The sequence below is a fragment of the Phocoena phocoena genome, chromosome 17, assembly GCF_963924675.1.
Source record: "Phocoena phocoena chromosome 17, mPhoPho1.1, whole genome shotgun sequence".
Classification (NCBI taxonomy): Eukaryota; Metazoa; Chordata; class Mammalia; order Artiodactyla; family Phocoenidae; genus Phocoena; species Phocoena phocoena.
In genome coordinates, this window is record NC_089235.1 from 21,120,575 (window position 1) to 21,139,628 (window position 19,054).

Genomic DNA, 19,054 nt, shown 5'->3' on the forward strand with positions numbered 1-19,054 from the left:
TAAAAGCCCAGATGTTTTGGTCTTTCCTCTCTATTTGATTCTCTGAGTGTTTTGGACTCAGTATCTCCTGCTCCGAATTGCCAGATGGTTATAGCAGCATGATTTCTTCACATAGCAATGTCCACAGGGCAAATATCTGTGCATATTGTGACCTTTTATAAGAGCAAAGAAAACCTTTTCTAGAAGACTCTGCTAACATCACCTCAAATCTTATTGTCCAGAATTTTATTGCATGCCCATACCTAAACCAAACACAGGAGGAAAATATCATCTTTGTCCTGGATTAATTAAAGAGCAGTTTCCTTGAGTTCATGGATGCAAAGATGGTGAGCAATTCCTATAAAAATGTATAGAAAAAATTGGAAAGTAAAGAAATTAAATTTAAATATTTGTCTACAATCTGTAACAGAGTACTGACAAAATTGGGTACATAAAGGCAAAATGATACAGAAATAATTCATGTGTAAACATGTACAATAAATAAACACAGTTATTTAAAAATACAGTTATTAATCATGGTAAATAAAGAGTTGCATAATTGTATGTGATGATATGAGAATGTGGGAAAACTTTAAATTAATGAATAAGATACTTAGGAGAATAACGGGATTTCAAGAACATTTGGCTAAGTGCTGAATTTTCTGTAATTTTAAGAATTTTTAAAAAAGTTCTTGGATAAAACTTGAGTTGAATAAATGTCTAATAGTAAATTTTAAACTCATTGGGTTTACTGACTTTTGCTTTAAGAAACTAACTTCTACAGAAGTCCAAATCACAACTATCCTGAAGACGATATAATGAAAATACAACTGGACTTTTGACATTTATTTCCAACAGCTTCAGAGATAAGAGTCTGTCAGCTCTGGGAAAATGTTTTGCAGAATTATATAAAAAAAAATGAAATGTAAATATATAAAATATTTAGGAATAGCATATTTAATATTTTAGGTTGTACCAGTGCAAAAGAAAAGCATGAGAAACAAAAATAATAAAGTGAATCAGTATTTTGATTAAAATTATAGTTTAATATAAATTTGCTTTAAAAAATGGAATAGGAGGGGCTTCCCTGGTGGTGCAGTGGTTGGGAGTCCGCCTGCCGATGCAGGGAACACGGGTTCGTGCCCCGGTCTGGGAAGATCCCACATGCCGCAGAGCGGCTGGGCCCGTGAACCACATCCGCTGAGCCTGTGCGTCCGGAGCCTGTGCTCTGCAACGGGAGAGGCCACAAGAGTGAGAGGCCCGTGTACCGCAAAAAAAAAACCCAAAAAATCCCCAAAACTACTGCAAAAGATCTTCTACAATTAAAGACATAAAGAAGGAACCAAAATCAGATCGTAGGAGGGGTGGACTTGCAATATAATCATGTCTCATATCCCAAGTGGGAGACCCACAAATTAGAGAATAATTATATTTCAGAGGTTCTCCCACAGGAGTGAGAATTCTGACACCCAATTTGGGCTCCCCAGCACAAGGGTCCTGCACCAGATGACCTCCCAGAGCATTTAGCTTTGAAGACCAGTAAGGCTTAATGTGGGGAATCTCGAAGGATGTAAAGAAATAGAGACTTCACTCTTAAAGGGCACACACAAAATTTCATGTGCACTAGAACCCAGGGCAAAAGCAATAATTTGATAGGAGCAGGAGCCTGACCTAGCTGCTGGTTTTGGAGAGTCTTCTGGAGATGTGGGCTGTGGCTGTGGCTCACCCTGGGGACATAGACACTGGCGGCAGTCATAGTTGGGAGCTCATTCTGTGTGGAAACCAGTGCTCATCAGCACCATTGTGGGATCCTCCCTCAAGCTCATTAGCTCCAAGAGCTGACCCCACCCAACAGCCAGTGCTGGGACGCTGAGCTCAGGGCAAACAATTAACTGGGTGGAGACACAGCCCCACCCATCGGCAGACAGGTTGTCTAAGGACTTCCTGAGACCACAGCTGCTTCTAGACACACCTCTACACATGGCCCTGTCCACCAAGACCTACCAGTGGGCAGGCATCAGCTCTGCCCTCCAGGAAGCCTGCACTAGCCTCTAGACAGCCTCACCCACCAGGGGACAGACATCAGATGCAAGAAAACCACAGTCCTACAGCCTGTGGATCCGGCCTGCACACAGCAGGCCAGACCCTATCCTGGGACCAACTGGGCCCCAGCACTGCCTGCTAGCAGGCCATCACAAGTTTTGGGACAACCCAGACCCCATACCAAGCTGTGTCAGGAACTGACCCTACCACCAGTGATCTGACACCAGCTCTGTGATCCCTGGGTCCCACATCCTCCAGGATGTTGCTCTGCCTGCCAGTAGTCTGGCACTAACCCAGGACCTGTCTTCATCCACCAGTAGGGGGCAACAGCTTAAGAGTCTTCTAGACCCTGATTCTGCCCACCAGTGAGCCAGCACTAGTCCCAGGGCCCCCTGGGGTTCTGCAGTCAGCCACGTTATGACCAGGCCCTGCTAATCAGTAGCCAACAGGATTTACACAAGGCAGGGTCTGGCAACCAACCAGGCCAGGGGCCAACCAAATCTACCAGACCACCCACATAGTCAGCCCGTCACAAGAAAAGGACCCATGCAGCCCTCTTAGGGGGAAGCCCTAGAGAATATAGCTTGGGTGATGAGAGTGGAGCACACTGCCAGGACTTATAGGACTTCTTCTACAGAAGGACACTTCTCCAAGGTCAAAAAACATAACTAACCTACCACATACATAAAAATACAAATAAAAACTTAGACAAAGTGAGGTAGCAGATGAATATGTTCCAGACAAAAAAACAAGCTAAAACCCAGAAGATGAACTAAGTGAAGTGGAAATAGGGGATCTACCCAAGAAAGAGTTCAGAATAATGATTGTAAAGATGATGAAAGAACTCAGGAGGAGAATGGATGCACAGAGCACAAAGTTAGAAGTTTTTAACAAAGACTTAGGAAATATAAAGAGCAACCAAACAGAGATGAAGAATACAATAACTGAAATGGAAAATTCACTAGAAGGAATCAACAGTAGATTAAATGATACAGAGAAACAGATCAGTAAGCTGGAAGATAGAGTAGTGAAAATCACTGCCACTAAACAGAAAAAAAGAATGAGAAGAAATGAGCACAATTTAAGAGGCCTCTGGGACAACATCAAGTACACTAATATTTGCATTACAGGGGTCCCAGAAGGAGAAGAGAGAGAGAAAGGAGCTGAGAACACATTTGAAAATATAATAGCTGAAAACTTCCCTAACCTGAGAAAGGAAACAGTCACCCAAGTCTAGGAAGTGCAGAGAGTCCTATACAGGATGAACCCAAAGAGGAACACACCAAGACACATTGTAATTAAAATGACAAAAAATAAAGATAAAGAGAAAATATTAAAAGCAACAAGGGAAAATCAACAAATAACCAGCAAGGAAACTCTCATAAGGCTATCAGCTGATCTTTTCAGCAGAAACTCTGTAGGACAGAAGGGAGTGGCACGGTATATTTAAAATGATGAAAGGGAAAAACCTACAACCAAAAATACTCTACCCAGCAAGGCTTTCCTTCAGATTTGATGGAGAGATCAAAAGATTTACAGACAAGCGAAAGCTAAGGGTTCGGCACCACCAAACCAGCTTTACAACAAATATTAAAAGAACTTCTTTATGCAAAAAAAGAAATGGCCACAACTAGAAACAAGAAAATTATGAAACGAAAAAGCTCACCAGTAAAGGCAAACATACAGTAAAGTTAAGAAATCATCCACACACAAAGCTAGTAGGGAGGTTAAAAGACAAAAGTAGTAAAATAACCTATATCCACAATAAGCAGTTAAGGGATACACAAAACAATTAGATGTAAAATACAATATCAAAAAAATGGAATAACTTTATTTTTAAGAGTTTATTTTGTAAGAAACTGGTGCCTTTCAGGTGTTAATATCTGAAATACAGAAGGTAAGAGTATAAAATGAATTAGACAGCAAGGTTAGAGTTAGCCATTAGTTGCTTCTTTTATGCAATAACCAAAGGAAAAGCTCAACAGTCACATGGAATATAATTAAAGTTACTTTAAGTCAGCAGATTCCTATATTAGACATGGTTGGAGAACTTCAGTTACAATTGAATTGTTAAGAACAGTTTTTAGAATGCTCTGACTTCACTGGCATATGGTATAGTTTCTTTACATCAAAATCTTTTTTTTTTGTAAATAACGTACTAAGATTTTTAAATGTACTTTAAATTTTTAAAGCGTCATCTTGTTAAGAATAAATATTAATTATCCATCTTAAAAGACAGCAGAGTATGCATAAGTCTAATCGACATAATCCACTTGTCATTTGAATCTGGTATTGTATAATTGAATGAATGTATGAATGAAATGAAATGAAACAAATGTCATTGTTTTATTCATTCATCCTACAAACATATATTGACTGCACGCTCTGAATGAATCATCTGACAATGTGTTGTGGGTAATACAAAGCAGAAAAAAGATGTTAAATAAAATAGATTTTTAAAAATACCCATATAAGACAGTATGGGGTAAATGCTGTATGGAATAAAGCAATGAATCCTAATACCACCCATGGGTAGATTTTACCTGTGATGAACTTCCAAGAGTCTAGAATAAAGAAAGTAAAATTATCATGTGGTATACATGTTGGTGTAAAATTATAAACTGTTTATTTTAATCTGCAATTATGTTCCTTCTACATTTTTGTAGTTAAAATGTCCTATCTTAAATAAAATTATGACTTTTAAAGTTATTTTTTCCTGATAAAATTAAATATTGGATATACCAGCCTCTGAATTTATTTTAATGACTTTTCGCAGTATGAAATTTGAGAATTGGAACAACTGATACAGACCAAGAACTAAGGGACTGAGTATAGAAAATTCAGTTTGAATGAAGTAATGAAATTTCCCTGTGCAAAAGAAACTAGGAAATTTCCTATTTGCTATACCCTGCCCTCCTTTTCACATACTCATTTCTGGGAATAGACTATTCTTCCATAAAATGCAGGCAAGAGATGTCCGTGCATGCTTGTATGCATCTTTCAGAGTAGAGTGGGGTAGGTGTGAAGAAGGTGTTGGCAATTAAATGTTTGGATTGCAAAATGCTACTCTTCATACAACACAAAGAGAAAGAACTGATATGGAAATAATTGAGTCTGTATTCTCAACATATTGGGAGTTAAATTTTCATAGAGAAGTATATATATATGATACATGTATATATATATGTATATAAAATCTGCTGTCATTTTATTGAATTAAGCATATGTTGAGATATCAAGATAATTTTTTTTTAAGGGTAACATGTGCTTAGTAAGAATGCTGGTTATGTCATGAAGCATAGGTACAACAGGCCCATTCTTCTTAAAAAGCTTCACTTGATTTATTAGCTGAGATAGCACCCTAAAGTAATCTGTGCAGTCACTACATACTGCCTGAGAATATTTGGCTTTCTTAATTGATTAATGTAGCCTATATATATACATTTTTATTTTCAGTCTTAAGGGGAAAATATTTTTTTGGCGTTATTTGGACAATTCTCTTCTGAAAATGTCTCTTTGAGGGTACAAATGGAAACAATGTGAAACTGGACAGAGGGCTGGCATAATAATAATACAATTATTTATAAATAAATAATAAAGTTAGCATCATTAATTGCTATCAATTTGGTAACAACTTACTGTGTTTTGCAAACAAGAAATAGACATTCAGCAGCTTGTACAATGTCACATAGATAGAACATGGGTCCTGAGTAACTGACTTTAGAAAAAAGAAATCACACAGTCTAAATCTTCTTTTGAAAAAAATATATAGTCTGTACTTGGAAATCTCTAAGATTCATTTTGAGGTTGCAAAGGTTTCAATGCTTAATTTTTGCTTCCAAAAGCTTTCTTTCCAATTTTCTTTGGAGATATGACCTTTTGCTCACCACGCAACAAAGTTAAGCAGGCTCATATTTTGCATGCTGATTTGAAATTCTAATTTCCATGTATTGCATTTGAAGGTAGAAAGGATAAAAATGCTGAATGAATTTGGTCAAATTTCTGGATTGTTTACAGAACAGGGTCTAGGGAAATAAACTTTCATAGCCTGTGGGGCAATACATGTCAAAAATTAATACTTTAAAATAAGTTACAGCAAGAGTATTAAAGACCATTGTATATGTAGTTAGAAGAACAAAGCTCTACTTTGATTTTGTTGTAGAAAGAAGAAAAATAAATGTTTCCCTTCAGATTATAAGGATCAGTGAGTGGAGTGTGACATAGTACAAAGTGCAGAAATAATTTTTATTTAATTTATTTATTTATTTATATTTTATTTTTGGCTGCATTGGATCTTCATTGCTGCGCGCGAGCTTTCTCTAGTTGCAGCAAGCGGGGCTACTTTTTTCGATGTGGTGCACTGGCTTCTCAATGCGGTGGCTTCTCTTATTGCGGTATGCAGGTCCTAGGCACACGGGCTTCAGTAATTGTGGCTTGTGGCCTCTAGAGCACAGGCTTAGTAGTTGTGGCGCACAGGCTTAGTTGCTCCGCGGGCATGTGGGATCTTCCGGGACCAGGGCTCCAACCTGTGTCCCCTGCACTGGCGAGCGGATTCATTGAGGCAAATGGTTTGATGATTTGGCAAAACTGTTATAGACCTTATTAGTCACATATCAGCTGGTGTTCTACCAGCAGAGGAAACTGAAACCACTCTTCAAAATAATGTAAGGCACTACCTATGATTGGGGCAAGGGAATCCCAGCAGATGATGTGTATAGAACTACATACCTTTTCCTTAAATATTTCCTCTACATTACCTCTAAAAATCATGGTCTGTTTTTGGAAGTGTGTGTGTGTGTGTGTGTGTGTGTGTGTGTGTGTGCGTGCACACACCCAAAGGCCCCAATAAAGGTAAGGTGAAGTAACTAAGAGGTAGAATAAAGAGGGGAGAGAAAAAGGAAGTATATTTTTGCTATTTTTCCCATTTGTTTAATAGCAGGAAGTCAACACCTGCCAGAAAAGATCATTCTCTGACAGAGGTTTAAGTAATTTTTATAAGGTCAAGGTCTATAAGATGTCCATTTTGTGGTGTAAATGTAATGCCCGTGATTATTTAAACTTAGATCTCTATTTAACTGGATTTCTTGTTTACCGTATAGTCTCTTTTTACTATGATTTATGAATTCTAGAGTTTTGAAAGTTTTTTTTGTTTTTTTTTTGGCGGTACGCGGGCCTCTCACTGTTGTGGCCTCTCCCGTTGCAGAGCACAGGCTCCGGACGCGCAGGCCCAGCGGCCATGGCTCACGGGCCTAGCCGCTCCGCGGCATGTGGGATCTTCCCGGACCAGGGCACGAACCCGTGTCCCCTGCATCGGCAGGTGGACTCTCAACCACTGCGCCACCAGGGAAGCCCCGAGTTTTGATTTATCTTTCTGCTGAAAAAATATTTATGATCCATTAGCTTTTTTCTTCTTTTTATCTTTGGATTTATCTGTGCTCTATTCACTGGACTCTAAGTTCTTCTCTATTTGAGAATATCTATCCACCACCTTTGAATTTGAAGGTCAGCTTCGGAAGGCATGAAATTCTTTGTTCACACTTTCCCTCTGAACTGTGGGTGTCCTCATGCTCTTCTACATTGTGGCACTCCCTGGATGCTGCTCTGGAGACATCTGGCACCCAATTCATCTTTTCCTCTTGTGGATGACTTTCTCTTACTGTCTGGATGTCTAGATGAGTCTTTATTCTTGAAGCTTGATGACTTTGAGAAGATATGCCTTGGTGAGAGTATTCTGTATCAATTTTTCCTGGACTTGGTCCACTTCTCAGGGCAAATTCAAGTTCTTCTTTATTTCAGAAAAATGTATTCTCATATATAATTAAATGTATATATCAAACTGTATGTGTTTTCTTATTTAGAGACACCCAGAATGCATATTTGGGTTTCCTTTTTCTGATTTCTATATATGTAATCTTCATAATTATAGTTTTCAATGAAGGCTGTATGGAAAATGTTATACTGAAAACTATGTCTCTGCTTATGTTAGGACAATCTTTCCAGCTACACACTGGATCATGTTACTTGCTCACTCATTAGCTTCCAACAGCTCACCACCCTCCTTGGGATAGATCTGAAATTTTTAACACAAACCCGGCATCTCCTTTTCTAGGCTCATCTCACAATATTCTCTGCAAGATAGCTACACAAGTCCCATTACTTATGGATGCTCACATATGCTATGTTCCTTTTTCTTTGGTCTCTGAATATTTACAACTGTATATCAGATACACTTTTCCTGTTTCAAGTTTCAGTATAATTTTTATTTTGAGAAATTTTTAAAAGCACAGCAACTTCAGAAACAATATGGTGTTTGCATTCTTCACACAGAATTAGCTATTTCATCATACTGTTTAAATATTGCTTTAATAGATAAAATAAAAATTACAGACAAAGATGATACTCCATTTTTCCTCAGTCACACACCAGTCTGATACCCCGCCTTCCTTCTTTCTTTCCCATTTGCATGCATCCTTGATAATTAATTTGGTTTGCATCCTCTCAGCCTTTTAAATGTGTGTGTGTGTGTGTGTGTGTGTGTGTGTGTGTGTGTAACCAAGGATACATGCAGTAGTGCTTTGCTTTATAAAAATTAAATAAATGATATCTAATTATATAAAACCCTGCAAATTACTTTATTAAATCAAATTATGTTTTTGAGATTTACTGATAATATCCTATTTCTCTTTAACTTTTATTTTATTTTTTTATTTTTAAACCTGTTTAAAATCTGGGAAAACTACATTTAGGTCTCAAAATGCTTAATATCATTATAATAAACTTTAGTTGGCCACTTTACCATTACTACAGGATTCTATTAAAATAAACAATTTACTCTTTTAAATGACTCCCCTTCATCTCTGAAAAAGTACTTTAAGAACAGTAGAATATATCTAGGACTATCACCTGCACATTGTTTCTTAAAATTTTAACTTAAAATGAAGTTTATTTTTCATGTAAAAGAAGATTTAAAATCACTGAAAGCAAAACTGAAACCAAATTCTAGAACTTAGGGAGGAAATGGTTAAATTAACAGATAAACTCCTTTTTAATAATTTCTTCTGGCCTTTTGTTTTGTCTTATTTAATTGTGTTCCACTGAAGATTCATCTGGGTGTATGTGTGAAGAAATAGAAATTATTTTTGCAATTGCAGAGACCTGCATGTATGCGATACACACCCTTACTGAGTTTGTACATTATTTCTGCAGTGGGAAAAGAGTGAGCTCAAGTCATATCTAATTAAAAATGAAACTCCCCAAAGAAATATGCATAGTATTAAATTCTAGTTTTTCATAAGTGTAATGAAAATTAAATAACTAAATTAGTATATACACTCTGGATTTCATCTACCCAACAAAATAATTGTTTTTCTCTTTATTACTTTAGTAATCAGTCTCTAGTAAGTGACTGACCTACTATATCAATGAAGTATATACTTGAAGTTTTTATTTTTTCTGCAATGAACTGATGTGGTATTATGCTAACTCAGTGCCCCTCACCTAGTCTGTCCAATGAAGATATTGAAGTTGAGGGAAAATTTGGAAGATTCCAGTACCAGTATCAGTTGTCACATCCACAAGGCTTTCAGGTAGCTAGTAAAGTGAATTCCTCCAAACACTGCAACAGGGTCTTTACTTCTCAGTACCCCTAGGATAAGAACTCTATTGCCAGAATCACATCTTCTATTTGCATGCTCTATTATCCTAAGATAGTAGTTTGGTCAATGTAGAGATTAGGGGTACCATGTTTATTGTTTTGCAGCTTTTATCTATAGGTTTAATATCTTTTATTCAATGGCTTAGACCAGAGTTTCTCAGCCTTAGCACTGTTGCTATTTTGGACTGGATAATACTTTGTTGTAGGTGTTGGAAAGGGAAAGGGGATTGTCCTGTGTTTAATAGGATGTTTATCAGTGTCTCTGACTTTACTTACTAGATGCCAGTAATACCTCTTTACTCCCAGTCATGACCAGCAAAATGTCTTTGGACATTACCCAATGACTCTTGGAAGGGAAGGGGAGGCAACGGTGGGTCCAGTTGAGAACCACGGTCCTACACAGAACTACCATATTCTACTATCTCTAAACTTAATCTTCCATGGTTGGGCAAAATTCATATTTGGGATACACTTCAACTTGATCTTTGAGGCCAGGTTACTTGTATTGATTTGGGCTAAGTTTATATGCAGAAGTGTATCATTTTATTTTATATTTTATTTGAAATTAAAAAAATGTGAAGTATATATTTCTATTCTTGAGTCCAGCTTTCAAAAAGTTAAACTCTTTTAGCTGCTTCTTTTGGTATTTCTCTTCATGGTTCCAAAATCAGAAGAAGGGTGCTGCATGTGATAGTACTAAAAATATATGGCTTTTATTTCTTGTAAATAGTGCAGCAGTGAGAACACAACTGTTAGAGGTTGGAAATGTGGCCAGGGAATTCTTGCCTGTGATATATTGAAAGACAGATAAACAATGGACTACATAAGATCTAGAAAATATTGATAATGTTGCCCGTGGTCTCAAATATTTTTATATAGAGAAGGTGAAATATAAGTAAGCCTGTCTGTAAAGTTTTCTCTGCATGCAGCTTGCAATATTAGCTGAGTGAGAGTCAGATATATTGGTATCTCAAATGTTTAAAAAGAAAAGCAACAGCTGATGGATTCTGTTTCTCTAACTGAAGCAAGTGTATAGCTCAGCCAGTAATATGTGCTCAAAGATCATAGCGGTGGGACTGACTTCTCATTCAAGCCTATTGTTTCACAAGAGTGGGAGATGGGCAGAATTCAGAGGCCAGTAAATAAAAGATTTAAGTTATTCAATTTATAAACTATTGACTATATCTAGAGGGAATATGGTCTGTGTTTACTTCAATACAGAACTGACCAGAAGCAAAGTGATTTAATTCCCATTAAGTTTTAGAGGCAATTAGATTGCCTGAGAAACCACAAGCTTGATTTACAGCAGCTGGCATCAGGTCACCTCTAAAACAACCTCCAGACCTCCAAATTCCACAGCAGAAAAAATGCTATAAAAATAGTGCAGCATCTAAGGGACACAGTGCAATGCCAACCATAGTCAAGTTGCTGCTTAATAGACTAATCAAGAAACTTCCTCCACTGACAAGGAATAGTGCTTTGGTGATTCCTGTTAGCAGGATTTGAAAATGCTGTGGCTAACCTATTCTTCCATTTTCCAAATAGAAGGTTTAATTTTTGAAATCTTATTTCTACTTTACATAGACTGGTGAGTTGTCTTTTATGCTGGGACCATTGGTTCATATGGAGCCATATCTAGACCTAAAGGAGAGGACTGCATATCATACTGGGATCCTGGATTTTGTTCTGAGTGCATTGACAGGATTGAATTTAGGAGCTGCTTCTCTTGAGAAGGGAGTTTGCACAGCTAGTGAATACCCAAAAGAGAAAACAGGTTTCCAATGATCTCTCCAATATGATTTTTAACTTCTTTTTTAGTTTTAGGATCCTCAGGGTATAGCAGGGCATGTAACCACTAGAATAAACAGTTAATTCACCAGCCTCTCTTGCAGCTATATTTGGCCATGTAACCAATTTTGATGTGTGCACTTTCTGGTATACACTTTTAAAGGGAAGATGCATCAGCTTTGTTTCTTCTTCCCCTGTTTTTCACTGGTTTGTTGTAGATGAGGTAGGAGACCATCTTATGCAAGGCAGATGATGACAGTATCATATGGAGAGCAAGTACTAGATATAAGAAGTCTTAGGCCTTGCCAAATTTTCTGAACAAGTTAGATCAGATCAGTTCTGACTTTTTTTTTTTGCGGTACGCGGGCCTTTCACTGTCGTGGACTCTCCCGTTGCGGAGCACAGGCTCTGGATGCGCAGGCTCAGTGGCCATGGCTCACGGGCCCAGCCGCTCCGCGGCATGTGGGATCTTCCCAGACCAGGGCACGAACCTGTGTCCCCTGCATCGGCAGGCGGACTTTCAACCACTGCGCCACCAGGGAAGCCCAGTTCTGACTTTTCTTAAGGGAATAATCACATCCCTCTTGTTTAAATCACTGTTAATTTTCTGTCTCTGTCACATGCATCTAAACCTTTGTCCTAATTAAAATATACCTGTCCTATGCATGGATTTCTTCAGAATCTGTTGACCCTTGAATATCCATTCATATTTAAGGGCAAAGTACTAAAAACTTAACTGCTAGCTCCTTTTTTGGGGGGTGACCAAATGTAAGTAGCTGCACTTCAGATCAAGTAGATCATTTCAGTTAAAGAGGAATCTTAAATCTTCTGCCTAAGTTAGTAGTAGAGTAGCAGTTAAACATTTGGCAGCCAGCTTTTTTCGAGTGGGTCCAAATAATGGGGCTGGGGAAGGGGTTCTTCATGCTTCTGTATGTATTATTTCACATAATCTTCCTATTTTCAGTTACATGTCCTCTCTCTCTTCTTCTCAACTGAGACTAGTACTCCCCAATCCAGAACCCCTCATTCAGTTTCCCCGGTTAGTACCCTTTCTCTCTTCTGATGTTTGAGGAATGGGTTTTTGTATTGTTACAGAGAGTAGAACCTGTTCAAATAATCTTCTTGTTTTCAACCAAACCAGTATGTACATGTATCTTCAGAGGTGTCCGGTGCCTCTAATTCATGAATTCTTTTTAATGTCCTGTGACTAATTGGCTTACATTTTATTACTTTCTTGGAGACTCAGAGTTCAGTCAGAGAGCTAGAACAATGGGGAGATTATGTATATTATATGTTTTAAAGGATTTGTTACAGGAATTTGATCTTACACAATTGTGTGGACTGGTGAAGCTGTGTCGGCAAGGTTCTTGTCCGTGTCTCTGATGCTGAAATGTGAAGTGCACAGGTAAGGCTACAAAGTAGGGGACACTGAAAACAAGTTGGAAGTGACAAGCAGATCAGATTCACATGGAGAGACCAACATCCTGTCAGATATTTTTACCCCTTGTCTTAGTAGTGTGTGTGTCCCACAGATTCTAAGACACTTTCTTATGGAGCTAAATACACACAACTAGCCCATAAATCAGAGAAACAGAAGGAGAAGCCAGAGGAATGTGGACCACCTGCAGACCTGTTCATTGTCTTGTGCCATGAGGTCAGCCAGTAGATAAGCGACAAAGTGGGTGAAGTACAAAATGGCTGTCACTTCACTTCTGCTCTGGATATCCCCCACAAGAATCTTTCTTATGACCCACCCTAATTAGAAACATAGCAAAAAAAGGGGGGGGGGATACTGGGAAATGTAGTTCAGTCAGCCAAGTTGACAGATTACAAAATAACCAAAGTAGATCAAGGAAAACTGAAGCTGAGGTCTTATTCATCTAGTGCTTGTTAATCTCTATGGTCCTCTCCATCTCCAGATTAATTTTCCACCTCTCTCTGTATTTTTCTACAGCACAGGAGGCTGATCATTATCAATTGCATCACACAGACTCCCTTGCATTCTGGCTTCTGTTTGGGGGTTTGGCCAAAAGGGGTTGCTGGCATGAGGAATGGGCAGGCAATGTGAAAGGGTGGAGTAGATATTTCACACTCTCTTCATGTCTAGTTGTGATTCCTGCTGGGACTGAATTCCACAATGGCCACAACTGCACTCCAGAGGCTCCTCTTTCACATCTTCCATTTTTTCCAAGCTTCTGAAACACCATTTGTTCCTCTTGCCATTCAGCCTAGGACTAGTGATGATGTACTGCCGTCACAGGTCCCTTAGTGTCTCCTTAACACTTCTGTCACAGGTCTACATAGTCCCTTCAATAAGTTATCTTTAATTAAACCCTTTACAGTGTGTCAGGAACATGTCTCCATTTATTTTTTGTAATCTATTTGCATTTATTTCTTTATTTTATTGGTTTTGGGGGAAGATATGTAAGTAAACATATGTCTATCTAGTCTAGAAATTTATTTAAAAACAATGTTCCCTAACAGTAAAAGGAGAATTTTGTGACAATTATAGATTTGAAATTTACAATGAAATTATTTTTTCTTTTCCCCAAAATAGGTGCTAATGAGGCATATCTATATTTTTACACTTATTACAATTTTAGGATAGCTAATTGTTATAGTCTCACAGAGCTTCAAACTGCTGCTGCTTATGCATCCCTGTGTCTTCATACCTGTCTAACTAAATCGACTCCTAAATGGATCATACTCTTCTCAACAGAGAGAACTTAACAGTGGATCCTCGTTCATTTCTGAATATTGAGCAGCTAAATATTTAGTCAATGAATAAATGAATACATAGGATGGAAACCCCTCCACACTCTTTTTTTTTTTTCTATTTTAGGCTCCATTAGGATAGAATATCTCTATCTTTTGTCTTTTCTTCTTCCAGCATTTGACAGATTGCTTCATTTAGTAGGCCTTCAAGAAAGGTATGTTAGGTAAAGCAGAGGTCACAGATCACAAAAGACTAAATGTCAGGGAACCGTAATAACATGGCAAAATTTTCTGAAACTGTTCTCTCTCCATTATGTGTGGCTTGAATTATAGCTATCCTATTCCAGCATTCTCCCTGATTCCTTTTAACTGTTCTCAAAGACAGTTTCCAAACTTCCTTTAGATTGTTATATGGTCTGGGCAAGTTGACCTCTACTTGATCATTTCCAAGGTGGATAGAATGATTTTGAGTAATTTGGACTTTTCAAAAATGTTTCTTGGAGAGAGTGAAAGATATGAAGACACTATTTTGTAGCTTAATAATAGTTGGCAATTTTTCCTCCACTTCTCCAAATCTTCCATTTTCTTTCATTCCAAATATTATTGAAAACATTTAAGCTCTCTTGAGTTTAATGAGAATTAGTGAATTAAATTTGGTTTCACTGAACTAAACAGACAGCATCTAGGTCCCCTTTTCCTTTTTTTTTTCTTTTTTTCTTTAATGAATATATCTGGTCTCTTTCATTTTCTATATGACAAGGTCAAGTGTCTCATTATTAAAATTTAGATTAATAGGATATTTTGCATCTCTTTGATTATTAAAAGCCACAGACATAGTTGCTCCCCTTTATTTACAAAGGCAGATAGATGAATAATAATAATTTTTCATAATGATGGTATGAGGAAAATATAGAGGCAAAATTATGGGAATGAAGTAATAACAGATTAATAACTAAAATTTTACGAGGGATTTGAGAAAACAAATTTATCAAAAATAAATTATCAAGTATAGGAGAGAGGTGATTCCTAAAGACATTTGCACTACTGTTATCAGAAAAAGGAAAAGTTAGGTATTGAAAGGCACAATAAAAAATGTCATACTTCACTTTTGAATAGTGTTGGCACATAATGGCCACTGCACACATATTTAGTGAATAAAACTGGTAAAGATAGATATAGAGCACTTGACTTCAAAGAGTTTTGTTTATTGCTCAAGATTTACAATAGAATCTTTGTTGGTTAAATGGGAGAGGGGTATTTTAATACATGATTTGTTACGTAAGCAGATGCATAGCTTGTTCTATTTTACATGAAAAATACTACTGTAATGAAAATTTTGCATCTATACTTTCTATATACTACGTAGTTTGCATTACATAGATTAATACTGCCTAACTTAAAAAAATCCAGTTTACAGTGATCAATATAGCAATTATGTATAAAGTCTCATATCCTAATAAGAGACATATACTGTTATTTACAGAGTGGCTGCATAATATACCTCCTTAATATGCAGAAAGTGTAAATAAATGTGTATTCATCTGAAGATTAAATACAAGGGCTGCTGTGATTCTGAGATGTGAAGACTGTTCCTTGACACTTATAACTGCTGGGTAACTTTGAAGTGGAACTGGAACACAGGTAGAGAAACTCTAGGAGAGGTAACTTCCAAATAGTCTATTGGTACTCTTAAAATCTGATTGGTATTAATTTCCTTTATTCTTTCACAAAGCTTTGATGAATTTTTGTCATGACATTATGATGATGTGTAAGACTAGGTCAAACCATTTACAATATTTTAATAGGTTTTCTGATAACTTCACAGATAATATTGTTTGACCCATATGCCACTTTAGTCATCTTCCTGCCTAATGGTTCATCCAGAACCCAAACCCTGACTCACAAAAAAACTGTATTTCTAAACCCTCACCCCTTTACTATTTCCCAACTTTTATTTTGGCTCTAGTAGCAAAATCGTGATTATGGGGAAATCAGATCTGATAAGCATTATTGAAGTATAGGAACACATATATACTCTTTGAAAATGTGAACATTTCCTGAATAATTCCAAAATTCCATCATGTTTCAGAATTTGTATATTTTTGTATGAAAATATTCTGTGTACTCAGTTTACATGTAAAACATGTTCAACCTGATAAGCCTTATTCTTTAGGTTCACAGGCTAAAATGAACATTGACAAGAATAGACTGAACAAAACATAAATTAATTACATGTGTGTTGAAAGCTCTATAGATTTGGAAAAGATGTTGCAGCATCACGCAGTTCATCCTCCTCTACTAAACACATCTTTTCAGATGGATAGCTCTATCATTTTTAAGCATTTCATTTATAACACCTCACTTTTAATAAAGTTCTTTCCACTACCAATGTGCTTCTAAGTCCTCTTCATTTTTCTTTGAAAGTTTTCTCTGAGTAAACTTTCCCATTCTAGTTCTAGCATTGTGCCCTCATATCATTGTTATCAGTCTTAGCTCTACTTCTCTACTCAAATTTATTACTTACTATGTTGAATCATGACTACTCCTCTCTGATTAGTCTGGTCTTCTAAAGATCATGACAACATTGTACTGTTAATATTGTCTATCTTTTCCAACTGCCACAGCCCCAGATCATCTTTCTCCAACGTTCTGTAGCCCAGGTAGCCTTCAAGGATGAAGTTAGGTTACATTTCTTCCTGGAGGTCTTCTGCACTATTCTACACAAGATCATTCTCTCCTCGTTCTAAGGGTAGCCTTCCACAAAGTCTAGAAAAAGACTCTCTTTTATTATAAATTATTTCTTCATTGTTGCATATATATTAGAAAATAATGCAAACTTCTTGAGAATGGTCAATTTATGATGCTTCTATATTCTTTTTCCACAACCCAGGTATCATTTGAAATACAGAATTTTGAGATCCAGCTAGTTAAAATATAAGAAAGTACCATTCACAAAATTACTGTATTATAGAACACCAGGTTTGGAAGAAGAGTTAGAAATTTGGGGGTTTTCTTTCTTTCCATAAAATTCCATCAAGTATTATGCCAAGAGGCATAGAGGTCAAATATCGGTATTTTTACTTCCAGACAAAAAGTATTCCTGAATTCCATCTATTTTGACCTAGAAAAAAATTATGTAACACAGAAAATGAAAGTTTTAGTTTGTTTCTTAAATCTAGAGTTTGGATCTTAGACTAAGCCCTAAACAGTCAAACATCTTCCTTTAAGGACTTTGTATAAATCCTCTTAGTTCTCCAGAGGCTCATGAGAGATTCAGAAGGAGGCAAATCTCAAAAACTGAGAGGCCTTCCAACTTTCAGGAATGAAGGCAAGGAGGAGTCATTAAAGGCATTTGAACAGAGCAGTAACAGGATGTGACTGATGTTTAGGATGATTATCATACCCAGAGTATTAGAGGTCCATTGGCAAGTTAAAGAGTGCAACAAGTAAGAAGAGACTGGTAGGTAAACCAGAAAATAAAAAAGAGGGGCTTAATTAAAGAGCTATTATAAAATGAGAAGCAAGAGAATTTTGTTACTACTTTCATCTGAGGAGAATAGGTAGGAGTAGAAGATAAATTGCATGAATCCTTGATTCCAATACCCTGAGGTTTTAAATCTAATTTGGGAAATGATTATATGATGTCACTGGAAAAATAGAGGCAGGTTTAATCTTGAGTCACCAAAGCAATTAATATTATTTAGTTTTCATTTTAAGTACACAGTTTACTGAAAGAGTATCTATTATATTGAATACACTTTTTTTTTTCCCAAAGAAATGCCAATGCCTGCCAATCAATTCAAAAAATGAAGTATGAATGAGTCAGATGAAAGCTAAGTTCCAGTGTTCACATTTTCTCTGGAATCCAGCTGTTTAAACATTATATTCAGAAAGAGTTATTGTGACTTGCTGATTAAATAGGTTAGAACACTATCTAGTCTATGTCTTACGTGGTATACCCTAATGTTTCATAAGCAGTAAAATAATATTCGAATAAATATGAAAGTTCTCTGCAAGAAAAAATCAATTTAAAAATATATAATCTGTTTATGGCACTAGGTAAGGCTAATGAAAACCATATTTAAAGTGCTAAAATGCATTCTCTGTCCATCCCCATTACAAGAAGAAACACTTGCTTTATTCACATATTAGTAATCAAAGATAATCATAATAATGTAGCTTTATATTGATGGCATGTATATAAACTGCAAGCCTAAAGTATTTGTAAATGATTAAGATTTAAAGGCAATTTAATATTGATGTTTAGAAATGGAAACCTGAAAGATATCTAGCCCTTAACTTTGATTTCAGCTCTAAGCCTAACTGCTAATTAAATAAATTGATTGGCAAGAAAGAAGAACTGGAATTATTCCTATAATTTTTCTTCCTGGGAGGGAGGTAAAGCAAAATTTACCTCAATTCTTTGGGAATGTATGTAGTAGATAATAAGTGCCACAAGTTTACTATTTATATCAGAAATTTTAGTTGATAATATGTAATCAAGAAAGCAAAATTAAAAAAAAAAACTTGATAAAACTTCAAAGTTCATGTAAAACAAAGTTAAAAATAAAATGAGATGAATGGTTATATATTTTTCTATGCATTTTTCAACTACATAGAACGCTTTCTATAAATCTTATTCTGATTTGCCATAGAATCATGTTAGAAATGAGACTGACAACGGAATCTCTAGATATGGTCTGTGATAGATCCTCATTCATTATACAATGAAATATTAATAATTTAGCTTTGAATGAAAAAATGAAGAATTTAGCTTCAGATTTACCAACTGGATCAAATTTGAATAATTTTAATGACTTTATATGCCAGTTTGGCAATAGACTTTTTGTAGGAACTGAAATTATTATGTAATAA